The sequence below is a fragment of the Rattus norvegicus genome, chromosome 2, assembly GCF_036323735.1.
Source record: "Rattus norvegicus strain BN/NHsdMcwi chromosome 2, GRCr8, whole genome shotgun sequence".
NCBI lineage: Eukaryota > Metazoa > Chordata > Mammalia > Rodentia > Muridae > Rattus > Rattus norvegicus.
Genome location: NC_086020.1, coordinates 175,202,432 through 175,213,528, shown reverse-complemented (window position 1 = coordinate 175,213,528; position 11,097 = coordinate 175,202,432). Strand labels below are relative to the sequence as shown.

Here is an 11,097-nt window from a genome sequence, read left to right as displayed (position 1 = left end):
AGTGTAATGAGAAGATTCCGTGAGGATGAAGAATTCGGGTGAGGGCAGAGCTGGCAGGCTCACAAGGGAAGCCACAGGTGTCAGGACACTCACAGTATCTGTGGTCACCTTGAGCTCAGAGGCCACTGTAGAATTAAAATGTGGGTGCTGCTTAGAGGTCTCTGTGTCCTGTTTAGTGAGGTCACCCTCTGCCCTCTATCCTTTCCCTGGCAAGGTTCCCCAACAGCACCTCACCATGCTGCCAAGGGCTGTCAAGGGAAGGCCATTTGCTTTCTTGTCTGTTAGTTGTTTGATCTTAGATTTGTGCTACACATTGTGGAGAGGCAGAGGTACCATGGCTGAGCCCTGGGTTGGCCTTGCCACCACCCTAGCAAGGGCTACAACACTCAGCTCGCCTGGTCTGTTTCTCATCTGTATGATGAGAGCTACCTCACTATCTGTAGAATTACTGTGAAGTCATGTGCATTTGCATGCAGGTACGCGTGTGCTGTGCCTACATCTGTATCCGCATAAGGCCCATCGTCTTCATAGTGTGGACAGTATCTTTATTCTCTTTTGCCATCTTCATATATGCTGCAGTCACACACACTCAGGTTGTAGTTCTAAGGGAGAGAATACGTTTTTTACTTGTAGGTCTTAGTACATAAAAACTGTTCATACTGCTACAGTTGCTTGAGCATCAAGGTTTTCTGAAGCTACTGAATTCTTTTTGGTGGTTTACTACTATATGACCTCAGGCCAATAATTGAAGGTCTCAATTTTTTTTTTCAACTTTTTTTTTTTTTTGGTTCTTTTTTTCGGAGCTGGGGACCGAACCCAGGGCCTTGCGCTTCCTAGGTAAGCGCTCTACCACTGAGCTAAATCCCCAGCCCCCTGAAGGTCTCAATTTTTATCATCTACAAAATAGGAACAGTAATGCTTACCTAACGGGGGCTGTAAGGTTAAATGGCCTCATGTGTATTACAGAAGAAAAGCGAGATGCAAACAATTTGTTTGACTTTATGTAAGTTGGAAACCCAGACCAGGAAACACAGTGGTTAGAACCACACAGCATTTTCTATAAAGAAAAGTCTGCTCAAGGACTTGGTCCCCCTTTTCCGTCCTGGTAGGAAGAAAGCTAGGCTCCCTCACTGAAGTCACCTGCATGCAACAGTGAGACTGCCAACACACAGCCATTGCCACAGCTGCTCAAATGCTCCTGCTGCAAAGCACTCCTATGGCTGTGTCCTAAGGTCATGCTCAACACAGTTCCACATGACAGCATAGTGCCTGGTGTTTGTGACTCCCTGACATTCACACTCTAGCCCTGCAGCCTGTGAACAGGCGATCCTAGGTAGAGAATATAGGCCTTTAGATTGTGGATCATTCGTGTGGGGGAAAGAATCCTTAGCGGTGGGAGTCTAATCATGTGAATTGTTACATTCATATGAGTCCTTAAACTCAGACACTTTCCTTCCTGTGGTCAGAGTGAGGTCTGACTCTGAAGGTTGATAAGAGTGTAACACACTCGGTAATGAGGACACAGGAAGTGGGAGGCGGGAGGTGTCACTCCCCCAGAGCAGGTGACTTCTAAAAACTAAAGCAGACAGGAAGCAGATTTGCCCCTCAGTTCCAGAGACACACATTGCCCTTCCGAACCTTGAGTTTTGCCGGTCACACCGAGCTACAGAGCTGCGAGTCTCTATCTGTGCTGTTTGACGCAGCCGTTTGGGGTAGTTCACTATAGTATTAGTAGTAAGTACTGTCTATAGGAAGGTTTTACGGACGGAACACTTGTGTCTGTTCATCCTTTTAAGTTCTGGCTTGCAGTGTGGTGCTTTCAGAGTGGAGCCTTTTCGGTAATCTGCCCATGATGTGACTAGTGCTTCTCTGAGGCATGAAAGTGATGATTTTGTTACCATGAGGAACATAGAAAGAAGACATCTGTCTGCTTGCCACAAAGGAGCTCCCGTTAGAAACCTAACAGGCTAGGGTAGTGCAGGACCCTTTAATCCCAGCTCTCAAGAGTCAGAGGCCGGTGGATATCAGTGAGTTTGAGGCCAGTCTGGTCTATATAGCAAGTTCTAGGCCAGTCAGAGCTATGGAAAGAATCTATGTAAACAAAAACAAAAAAGTTCACCACTTGGGGCTGGGGATTTAGCTCAGTGGTAGAGCGCTTACCTAGGAAGCACAAGGCCCTGGGTTCGGTCCCCAGCTCCGAAAAAAAAAAAAAAAAGTTCACCACTGTTATTGGCCTTTGACCACTGCTGGGGGATGAGAGTCAGTGTTCTTCAGGGGCACAGGTCCTGAGAGGTTACCCATGCTTCAGCAGATGGTGTCACATCCGTGTACACGCAGGCAGCACTAAAGAGAGGAGCAATGGCTCAGTGGTAAAGAGCACTGACTAATGTGCTTTGTAAAATGGCGTATGTTGCAGCAGGACGGGGTGCCTCAGTGGGCCCATGCTGAGGCATCCCCAACCCCTGAGGTACCAGCCATATGACAGATCTAGTTTAAAATAAGGTTTATTTGGGGACATGAGAAGGGGGTTGAGAAGGGAGTAGAGGCAGAGAAAGAGGTGACAGAGAAGGACAGAGAGAGAGGAGAGAATAAAAGAGAAGAGGCCAGCCAGGAACAGGTGGAGGGGGTAGGAGGGGGAGGGAGAGGAAGAAAGAGGCCAAAGAGAGAGGGGGGGGGGGCAAGTGCCAAACAGTCCTTTTATAGCAAGCCAGGCTCTTACCTGGTAGTTGCTAGGTAACTGTTGGGCAGAGCCTAGAAGAAATGCTAACATTCTTCCATTTTGGTTTAATTAAAAAAATTAGAAACAAGGAAGAGGCGATGGTAAAGCAGGAATAGGGTCATTGTGATCTTTAGTTGCTTCCTTCTGACTTTGGGGTGACGTGTTTCTGGAAAACCTAAGAAAGTGGGGATGGGGATGTTGGTCCAGTCTTAGGAGAGTTGTCTGTTTCATTGCTGTCCATGCTCTGTGGGACCATCTGTGGGCAGGAAAGTGCAGGCACAGTAGACTGAAGTAGCTGCAGGTTGCTTCTCTGGAGCTGTCCTGGATGTAGATTTTGAATAAATAACTGGACTTGGCAAGATGCTGAAACACACACACACACACACACACACACACACACACTGAAGGCAGAATAAAGTTAAGTAGGTTTGGAAGAAAAACTTTTTCTTAGGTGTACATTTGAAACCCTTAGGCCTTGGTGGTTGAGGTGAATGGAGTCCCAGTCCCAGGGAACAGGAGAGGAATCCCACCTCTGGACTAGGTGACAGGTAGGAACTTAGGCTACTGATTGGCAAGTGTACTTATTCGGATGGAGTCTATTTGGTCCATGAGACGTAGATCTGAGTAGGTTTCCTGGAGGTTATAAGTTTATAAAGGAGATAAATTTGTCAACAACACAGTCTTTAAGGTGAGCCTAGGGAAGACAAAACCCTTTTGTGGAGTAGAAGGGGCAAGAAGGGATTTTTTTCCCTCTGTCTAAATGTGTATTAAGAAACTCAAAAATCTGACCTTGTGAATATAACAGTTGATCATGTAGATTTAACATGAGAGACACCTTACGTCTGTAGTTACAAGACAACTGAAGGAAACCTCAATTTGAACTTGTGATTATAAAAGTGGATTATGTGGTGGAATGTTTTATTAGAGTTGGGCTAATTTATCAGAACTCTGTCTTGAACATTTGAAGTCTCAATCTCACAGTGCCATAGCCGGGGGCAGGAATCTGAAGCACTTTGTATGTTAAATCAATTTTTATCTAAGTTTGTGTGTCCTCTAACCTTTAGAATTGCCAACCTTAAAACACCTTTCTAGACCCTCATTTAGATCTTTATAAACTTAAGCCTTTTATCTAATCATTTACCATGAGACATAAAGTTACTCACTGGGGAGTAGCCATCATTTCTTCAGGTAAGTAGCAAAAGGTTATATCTGCAAAAGGTTACATGTAAGACTTGTGTATCTTTTATCACGAAGCCAATGAGCAAGGCAGACCCATCTGCCTTTTTGATAAGAGATCTGGTAGTCTTAACTAGTTAACACATTGACGAATGAACTAATACGCTGGTGAATTGCCTTAGAGTAAGAAGCTAGGTCAATGTAATCAGAAATCTGGGAAGAATTAATTATAGTCTAGATGTCATATATTAATTAAAATGACAGAGGTCAGTCTATAGTCCATGGCCTCATCATCAGCTCCTGCTTCCTGACCTGCTTGAGTTCCAGTCCTGACTTCCTTTGGTGATGAACAGCAATGTGGAGGTGTAAGCTGAATAAACCCTTTCCTCCCCAACTTGCTTCTTAGTCATGAGGTTTGTGCAGGAACAGAAACCTCGACTAAGACAGTAATATTAAATTACGTTACTACTTAGCAAGGTAGGATAGAAATCATATGAAAATCTTATCTTAATTGAAAAGTGTCTTTGGAGACCTTTTTTTAAAAGTCAGATTGTTCTCGAGTAAGAAGCCGGTGAAGTGGGGACTGCCCATAACAAAGACAAGTCAGTGTGACTGCCTTCAACCAAAACTGTAGCTCTGCCCCTCCCCCACCCTCATCAAAGGCGGTGGAAAACCAGTTACATCCTAGAGTGGAACAGCGTTTATTTACAGAAGCGTGGCTATGTTTCAGCAAAGAAACACTTTTCCCTGGTAGGCAGGACATGATGTGCATGTGAAGAGATCTCTCCCTGTCTCCACAGGCAGCCTCTGCGGCTGTGCGGGTCTGAGCGAGTCTGAGCGGTGCTCGGCTGCCTGTGTCTGGAGGAATCTAGTAACCGCCAGGCCCTTCCTTCTGGCCTAGAGCTGGTGCGGACCAGAATGGAAAAAAAAAATCAGAGATAAATTTTTTTAGGAGATAGAAGCTCACAGGTGGGGAGCGAGAACAGAGTGAGTTAAATCTGAAGAGTTCTTTTAGAGTCAAAGGAGCGGGAAGCGAGAGTGAGAGAGCAAGCTAGCTGGATCAAGGGTAGGAGTTGGGGAATAGGAGGAATAAAGAGGTTTGGAGTGAAGGTAGGGAAGAGCTGTACATAGGAAAGCTTCCGTTTTCCAGATTGCTGGCAACAGTTGTAAATGTTCCTTCAAAAGTGTCGTTAAGTGGCCATTTAGAGATACTATCTAGTGGGTATTGGGGCCAAACTTAGTGTGTGAGTTGGGCAGACTTTTAGTCCAGGAGGTGTCCCAGCAGGGAGCCTGGAAGGAATGGTGAAGATGAGTTACCCATTTAGTGAGAATAGAAGTTACTATTCCTATCTCTAAGCGTCCCGGGGATAGACTTAATAATCAAGCATGCAGCACAGGCTACCTACATTACCAGGTTGTCATGTGACAACTAGGGGCTGGGGGAGTTGGTGCCCTAGAGAGACTGGATCACCCGCTATTCGGATTTTCCAGCAAAAAGAGTAATTGTGTCTCAAGAAGAGAGAGGCTTCACCCAGGGGAAGAGGTCCTAAGGCAGGAGGGTCAGTGAGAAAGGCTAACAATGAAGACTGTGAATATCTTGGTCCCCAAAGACACCAGAGGGTGACTGGGAGCCCAACAGTCCTCCCTTGGGACCAGGTACTGTTTACACTGACCAATGGGGTAGCTTACCAAATCGCTAATGTTTGGATGGACAGATCTAGTTATCCAATGGCTGGAAAGTACATGTGGCAGAGAGATCATGAACCTTCGAGTTTAAGAATCCATGTTATGGCATCATTGATATGTTTTGTCAAACGAGGTATGATGTGACAGGATGGGGTGTCTTAGTTTGACCATCCCTTCCCTGAGGGACCAGCCTATGGGTCTAGTGTAAAATAAAGTATGAGAAGGGGGTTTGAGAAGAGAGTAGAGGCAGAGAAAGAGAAGGACAGAGAAAGACAGAGAGTAAAAGGAGAGAAGAGGCGTGAGCACCCACACACAGTCCTTTTGTAGCAAGCGAGGTTCGTACCTGGCTGTTGCTAGAGCCTAGACGAAATGCTAACACTGACTGTTCATACAGAGGACCAGGGTTGGATTCTCCACCGCCCTCACACAGACATACATGCAGGCAAAACACTAAAACAGATTTAAAGAAACCAATACATATAAAAATAAATAAATAATAAATAAATAAATAAGAAATCATGATTAAAAAAAGAAGAGAGCCTGTGAGATTGAGAGAGAAAGGTGGTGGAGGGTGGGAAACAGAGGAGGGGCTGCAGACAGGAGCAGACTTGATCTAAATGTATCGCATGTATTTAATACAACATTAAAAACATATTTAAATGGTCAAATAAAAGTGAATAAAGAAAAGAAAGAAAACCTGGCGATTGTTAGCTCTCAAAGAAACATGGGAAAATGGTTAAATGAGGCCTATTTAACCTATCAAACCTGGCCTCTGACCACCAGTCTCCCTAAGTCCTTACTCACAAGTACCTGCTACAAACTTGTCCTGGCTGGCATACCCAGTCCTCTATCCTAAACCTCTCCATTTCCTGAGCTTGGCTTTCCTCCAGCTTCTCTTGTCTCCTATGTAACCCAGCCATGTTGGCTACGTGCCCTCTGGGCTTCAGGCTGATTTTTGCCTGGCTCTTCCTTGGTCCCATTTTCCTCTTTCACTTCTGTCTTCCTATCTCCTCTTATGACTGGGTTCAGTCTGCTGGCCTTGTTCAGTCTGGACTCTTCCAGATGCCTCTGGCTGTTCGGTCCCTCATATCTATAATAAGCCTTCTCCTCAGCCGCATCTGGGAGCACACATGTCCTCGTTTTCCTTCACTTGGTGCTGAAGCTGCTGTAGCAGGTGTAAGTTCCTTTGCAAAGAACTCAGTCCATCTGGGCCAAGCTGCTGATTTGACTCTCCTAAGGTATGGACGGCTGTTTCTGCTGGCTCCTGCCATCCATCAAATTTGACTCCAAATTCTGGTGTCTGCCTCTTCGTGTGCTTTTCTCCTCCTATTCTCTCTATGTACCTCATTGACTCAGTGTCTCTCTGGCTCCTGGCGCCTTCCATACCCTACCTGGGCATATTTTTTTGTCTCTTTGATCAATTACATCCACATAGATAGGCACTGCTCTACTAAAGACACTTACTCTCTCCCTCTCCCTAAAAGCCTCAGTCTGCCTTTTCTGCTGCTTCCTCTGCTCTCCTCAACTGGATTCCTGTCACCCTCGAGCTGCCTGCTTTGTCTACTATTATTCCAGAAGCCACAGCAGTGTGCCAGGCTGCTCCTCTTGCCCTACTGGGCTCCATTCCTGAGGAAAAGAATGTCTCATCTCTGTGGTTTGGGACATTTCTTTTGGAGGAGTCTCTCCGTTTTCTTGGGGACACACAGAATTGAAATCCTTAAACCTCTGTTCCATTTCAGCTCTTTTCTTCTCAGTTCTTTTCTGGAGTTTCCTTACCTCTCCCTAGAAGCTGCAGCCCTGTAGCTTCCTTAAGTCCTCCTGGGACCCATGACCTTTCCTTTGCTTTTTCTTGGGAGGTACCTGCTCCCAGCTCCTTCCCAGAGCTTCCTCTAAGAGCTGCAGCTCTGTATCTTCTTCCATAAGCCTACTTGGGCTTCTGTGATTCTGTCCCATGTCTCTCAGCTCCCTTCTGGAAGTTCTGTAGCTTCCTTAAACCCTCTGGGCCTCATATGACCCTTTCTCTTGTTCTCCTCAGATTCAGGGATTTTATTAAAGCCTCACTGTCTTACTCTAAATGGCTTGGCCTCAGTACTGCTCAATCAGTAGGGCATGCTCAGCTTATACCACCGCACCAAACAAACAAACAAACAAACAAACAAACAAACATCCCCAAATCTCGTATGTCTAAACTTTCTTTGCTCTACACTTTACCTCTTATCTCTAAAGTTTTTCTACTTTCCACTCATAAACAACCTTTATCCCTATAATTTGTCTCCTCTTAAAAAAAAAAAAAGATTCTCCCAAGACTATACTGGAAACTCTCTCAGGGTTTGTAGGTTCACTAGGTATGGTTAAAAATCTGTAACAAAATTTAGCTTAACACATGTGATAGAAGGGCTTATAGTTAAAAAAAATACCCTATACCTGGGTAATCTAAATATAATGTTCTATATTTGTGACTCAACTCGTGTTTAGAATATTCTCTGTATGTAATTTAGATTCAAATCTTGTTTTAAAAAATAGATCTCCTAGGAAAATAGATGCTTTAAAGTAGCAACCACATGTCTGGCAGCCCATCTTTACCAAAGTTAAAAAGGAGTGCATGTCCTAGATGCACAGAACACATGAAACTCAAGAAAGATGACCAAAATGTGGATGCTTCACTCCCTCTTTAAAAGGGGAACAAGAATACCCTTGGGAGGGGATAAGGAGGCAAGGTTTAGAACAGAGGCTGAAGGAACACCCATTCAGAGCCTGCCCCACATGTGGCCCATACACATACAGCCACCAAACTAGATAAGACGGATGAAGCAAAGAAGTGCAGGCTGACAGAAACAGGATGTAGATCTCTCCTGAGAGACACAGCCAGAATACAGCAAATACATAGGCGAATGCCAGCAGCAAACCACTGAACTGAGAACGGGACCCCCGTTGAAGGAATCAGAGAAAAGAGTGAAAGAGCTGAAGGGTTTTGAGACCCCATATGAACAACAATGCCAACCAACCAGAGCTTCTAGGGACTAAGCCACTACCCAAAGACTATACATGGACTGACCCTGGACCCTGACCTCATAGGTAGCAATGAATATCCTAGTAAGAGCACCAGTGGAAGGGGAAGCCCTTGGTTCTGCCAAGGCTGGACCCCCAGTGAATAGGATTCTTGTGGGGAGGGCGGTAATGGGGGAGGATGGGGAGGGGAACACCAACATAGAAAGGGAGGGGCTAGGGGGATGTTGTCCTGGAACCCGGGAAAGGGAATAACATTTGAAATGTAAATAAGAAATACCCAATTTAATAAAGATGGAGAAAAAAAAGGAGTGCATGTGATGTAATTTCACTACCATCTTGGTTAAGGTGACCACGTGGTATAAGGCAACAATTATACAACTTCTCAGTTCTACCGAGACTTCTGTTTATTATTGCATCTCCCTTTTAGACAAAGGAGGCAATAGCAGGGCTTCTAAATATTCAGACGAGGATGAATTTTTATGTGATAATAAGTTCCTAAGATTATGAAGTCTGTGATGATAAGCTCTGAAGGTTACACAGCCTACTCAGGTGAACAGAAACTGTTTTAGGGATGTATATTTAACCACTCATATCTTTGCTAACTGCTCAACACCAGGCCTCTACAACATTAAAATAATAAACAAAATATGCTCAATAAATAAGGTTTATGGATTCTGCAGAGGTTACCCATAACTGGCTAGACGTGTGTCTAGCCTCTGTCTTTACTGACTTTTCTAAGTTTAGTTACTTGGATAAACAGTCTTCTAAGAAACTGATATTCTGTAAAGGAGCACCAAGAAAGGATAAAGCAAACAAAGAGGTTTCTGATCTCTATATGAACTGTCCCTATGGTTTTGTAAAGTTTCCAGTCCCTCTATGGAACACACCTACAGCTCAAAGTTTTATTTCGATGCTAAAGGATCTTCAGTCAAATCTTCAACACAAAGTTTTAAGGCTCAAACTTAGCAGAGGTAAAGTTGTACAATCCCGGTGTCATAAAGCTACTAACTCGTAAACTGTTAAAGATTACTAAGACATGCAAGTTAATGCCCACCCACCTTATAAATGATCAAATTCCTTAATGTACTCAAAACCATGCACATGAGCCATGTTAAGTACAAATGTAATTCGTTTACAGGGGCAAGCTTTATTTAGTATTCAATATGTTTTCAAGGTTAAGCCTTAAAGACCAGTAAATAAAAACATGAAACAAGTACATTTTGTTTAACTCATGAATACACGATAGATAATGGTCCTCAAACTCTTCAGAGATCTGTAGAAAGGATATCTTATGTCTGTATGGATGAGGCATCTGTCAATAATAAATCTGGTGGCCTATAGCTTGGGCAGGAAATAGGAGGTGAGACATCCAGGAGGAGAGAGAATTCTGGGATAGAACCAGGCTCAGGGAGATCTGCCCAGGAAGATGTGAGGAGACAGGCTCATGGTACCTGAGTGCAGGTAACCGGCCACATGGTGGAACATAGTTTAAAATAATTGGGTTATTTTAGTTATGCTTTAGTCAGAGAAGATCTAACAACAGACTTAATGGTATGGCCAAGGTCTTTGTAAATACATTTTGATTCTGAGTCTTATTTTTGGGAGCATGGGCTGGGAAGAAGAACCAGGACTTAACTTCTACAGAGATCTGCTGAATGCGGCATTTAAAATGTTTAATTGAAAAATATTCCCGTGGCAGACAGAACTGCAAGCTCCTAGAAGCAGCCCTAACATCTCAAAAGAAGATGATGGGACACAGATGACCTCACTGGACTGCTGGAACACACATCACTGGCTGGAACTGCCCATGCCTTACCTACCACCAGGGCCCTGCACAAATTATGGATGACATCGAGTTGACCACTCTACTCTGGCTTGCCAAAGTGGGTCAGTTTCCCCAGGTTCCTCCACAGAAAGAGCTCTCAGACTTTCTGGGTCTGGAAGCCAAAGGCCAATGCTGTCCTGTGTAGCAGTGAAAGATATAGTGCTGTCTGTCTGTCTGTCCTGTGTGACAACCAACAGTTATCTCTCCCCTCAATGAACCCACGGAGACCCCAGGAGTCTAGAAGAGCTGTCCAGACAGTCATTCTCTGTCATTTTACTTGGTCCATACATTTGGATAGTACTTCCTGCTATAATTTATCCTTTTCAGGTCTCTGCTGATGTTGATAGCTAACTCTAGCTTTATGTTAACAGCGGCAGGCACCCCTCAAGGCTGCAGCTACCATTTCTATGTAAAAACCAGCATCAGGACTCACTTTTCTATAGCTACTAGGTCTCTGGCTCAGAGACAAAGTCACAGTTTACCACACAGATAGAGAAGTACAACAGGTTTTAATCAACTTTACAGTTCCTTTATTTAAAGGAACTTGCTTTGCAATAACTGCCCTCAATAATCAACCCTTTGTGTCCCATGGTAAATGGTCAGTTGGAACGAAAAAGTCCAGCATTTTTATAAGCTATGCGGGTCTAAGAAAGTAATTTGTAAAAAAGTCTGTAAATTCAAG

The 11,097-nt window shown here is 44.2% G+C and overlaps 1 protein-coding gene across 1 annotated transcript in view; it reads right to left on the bottom strand.

Annotated features, from left to right (window-relative positions):
* Nucleotides 1-2,348: 2,348 nt before the first annotated feature.
* The window catches only part of Fcrl5 (Fc receptor-like 5), a 31,551-nt gene continuing 22,802 nt past the window's right edge, over nt 2,349-11,097 (bottom strand). The window contains exon 13 of the mRNA XM_017591299.3: nt 2,349-3,040. The gene's annotated coding sequence lies outside the window, so the exon portion shown is untranslated. The remainder of the gene's footprint in view (nt 3,041-11,097) is intronic.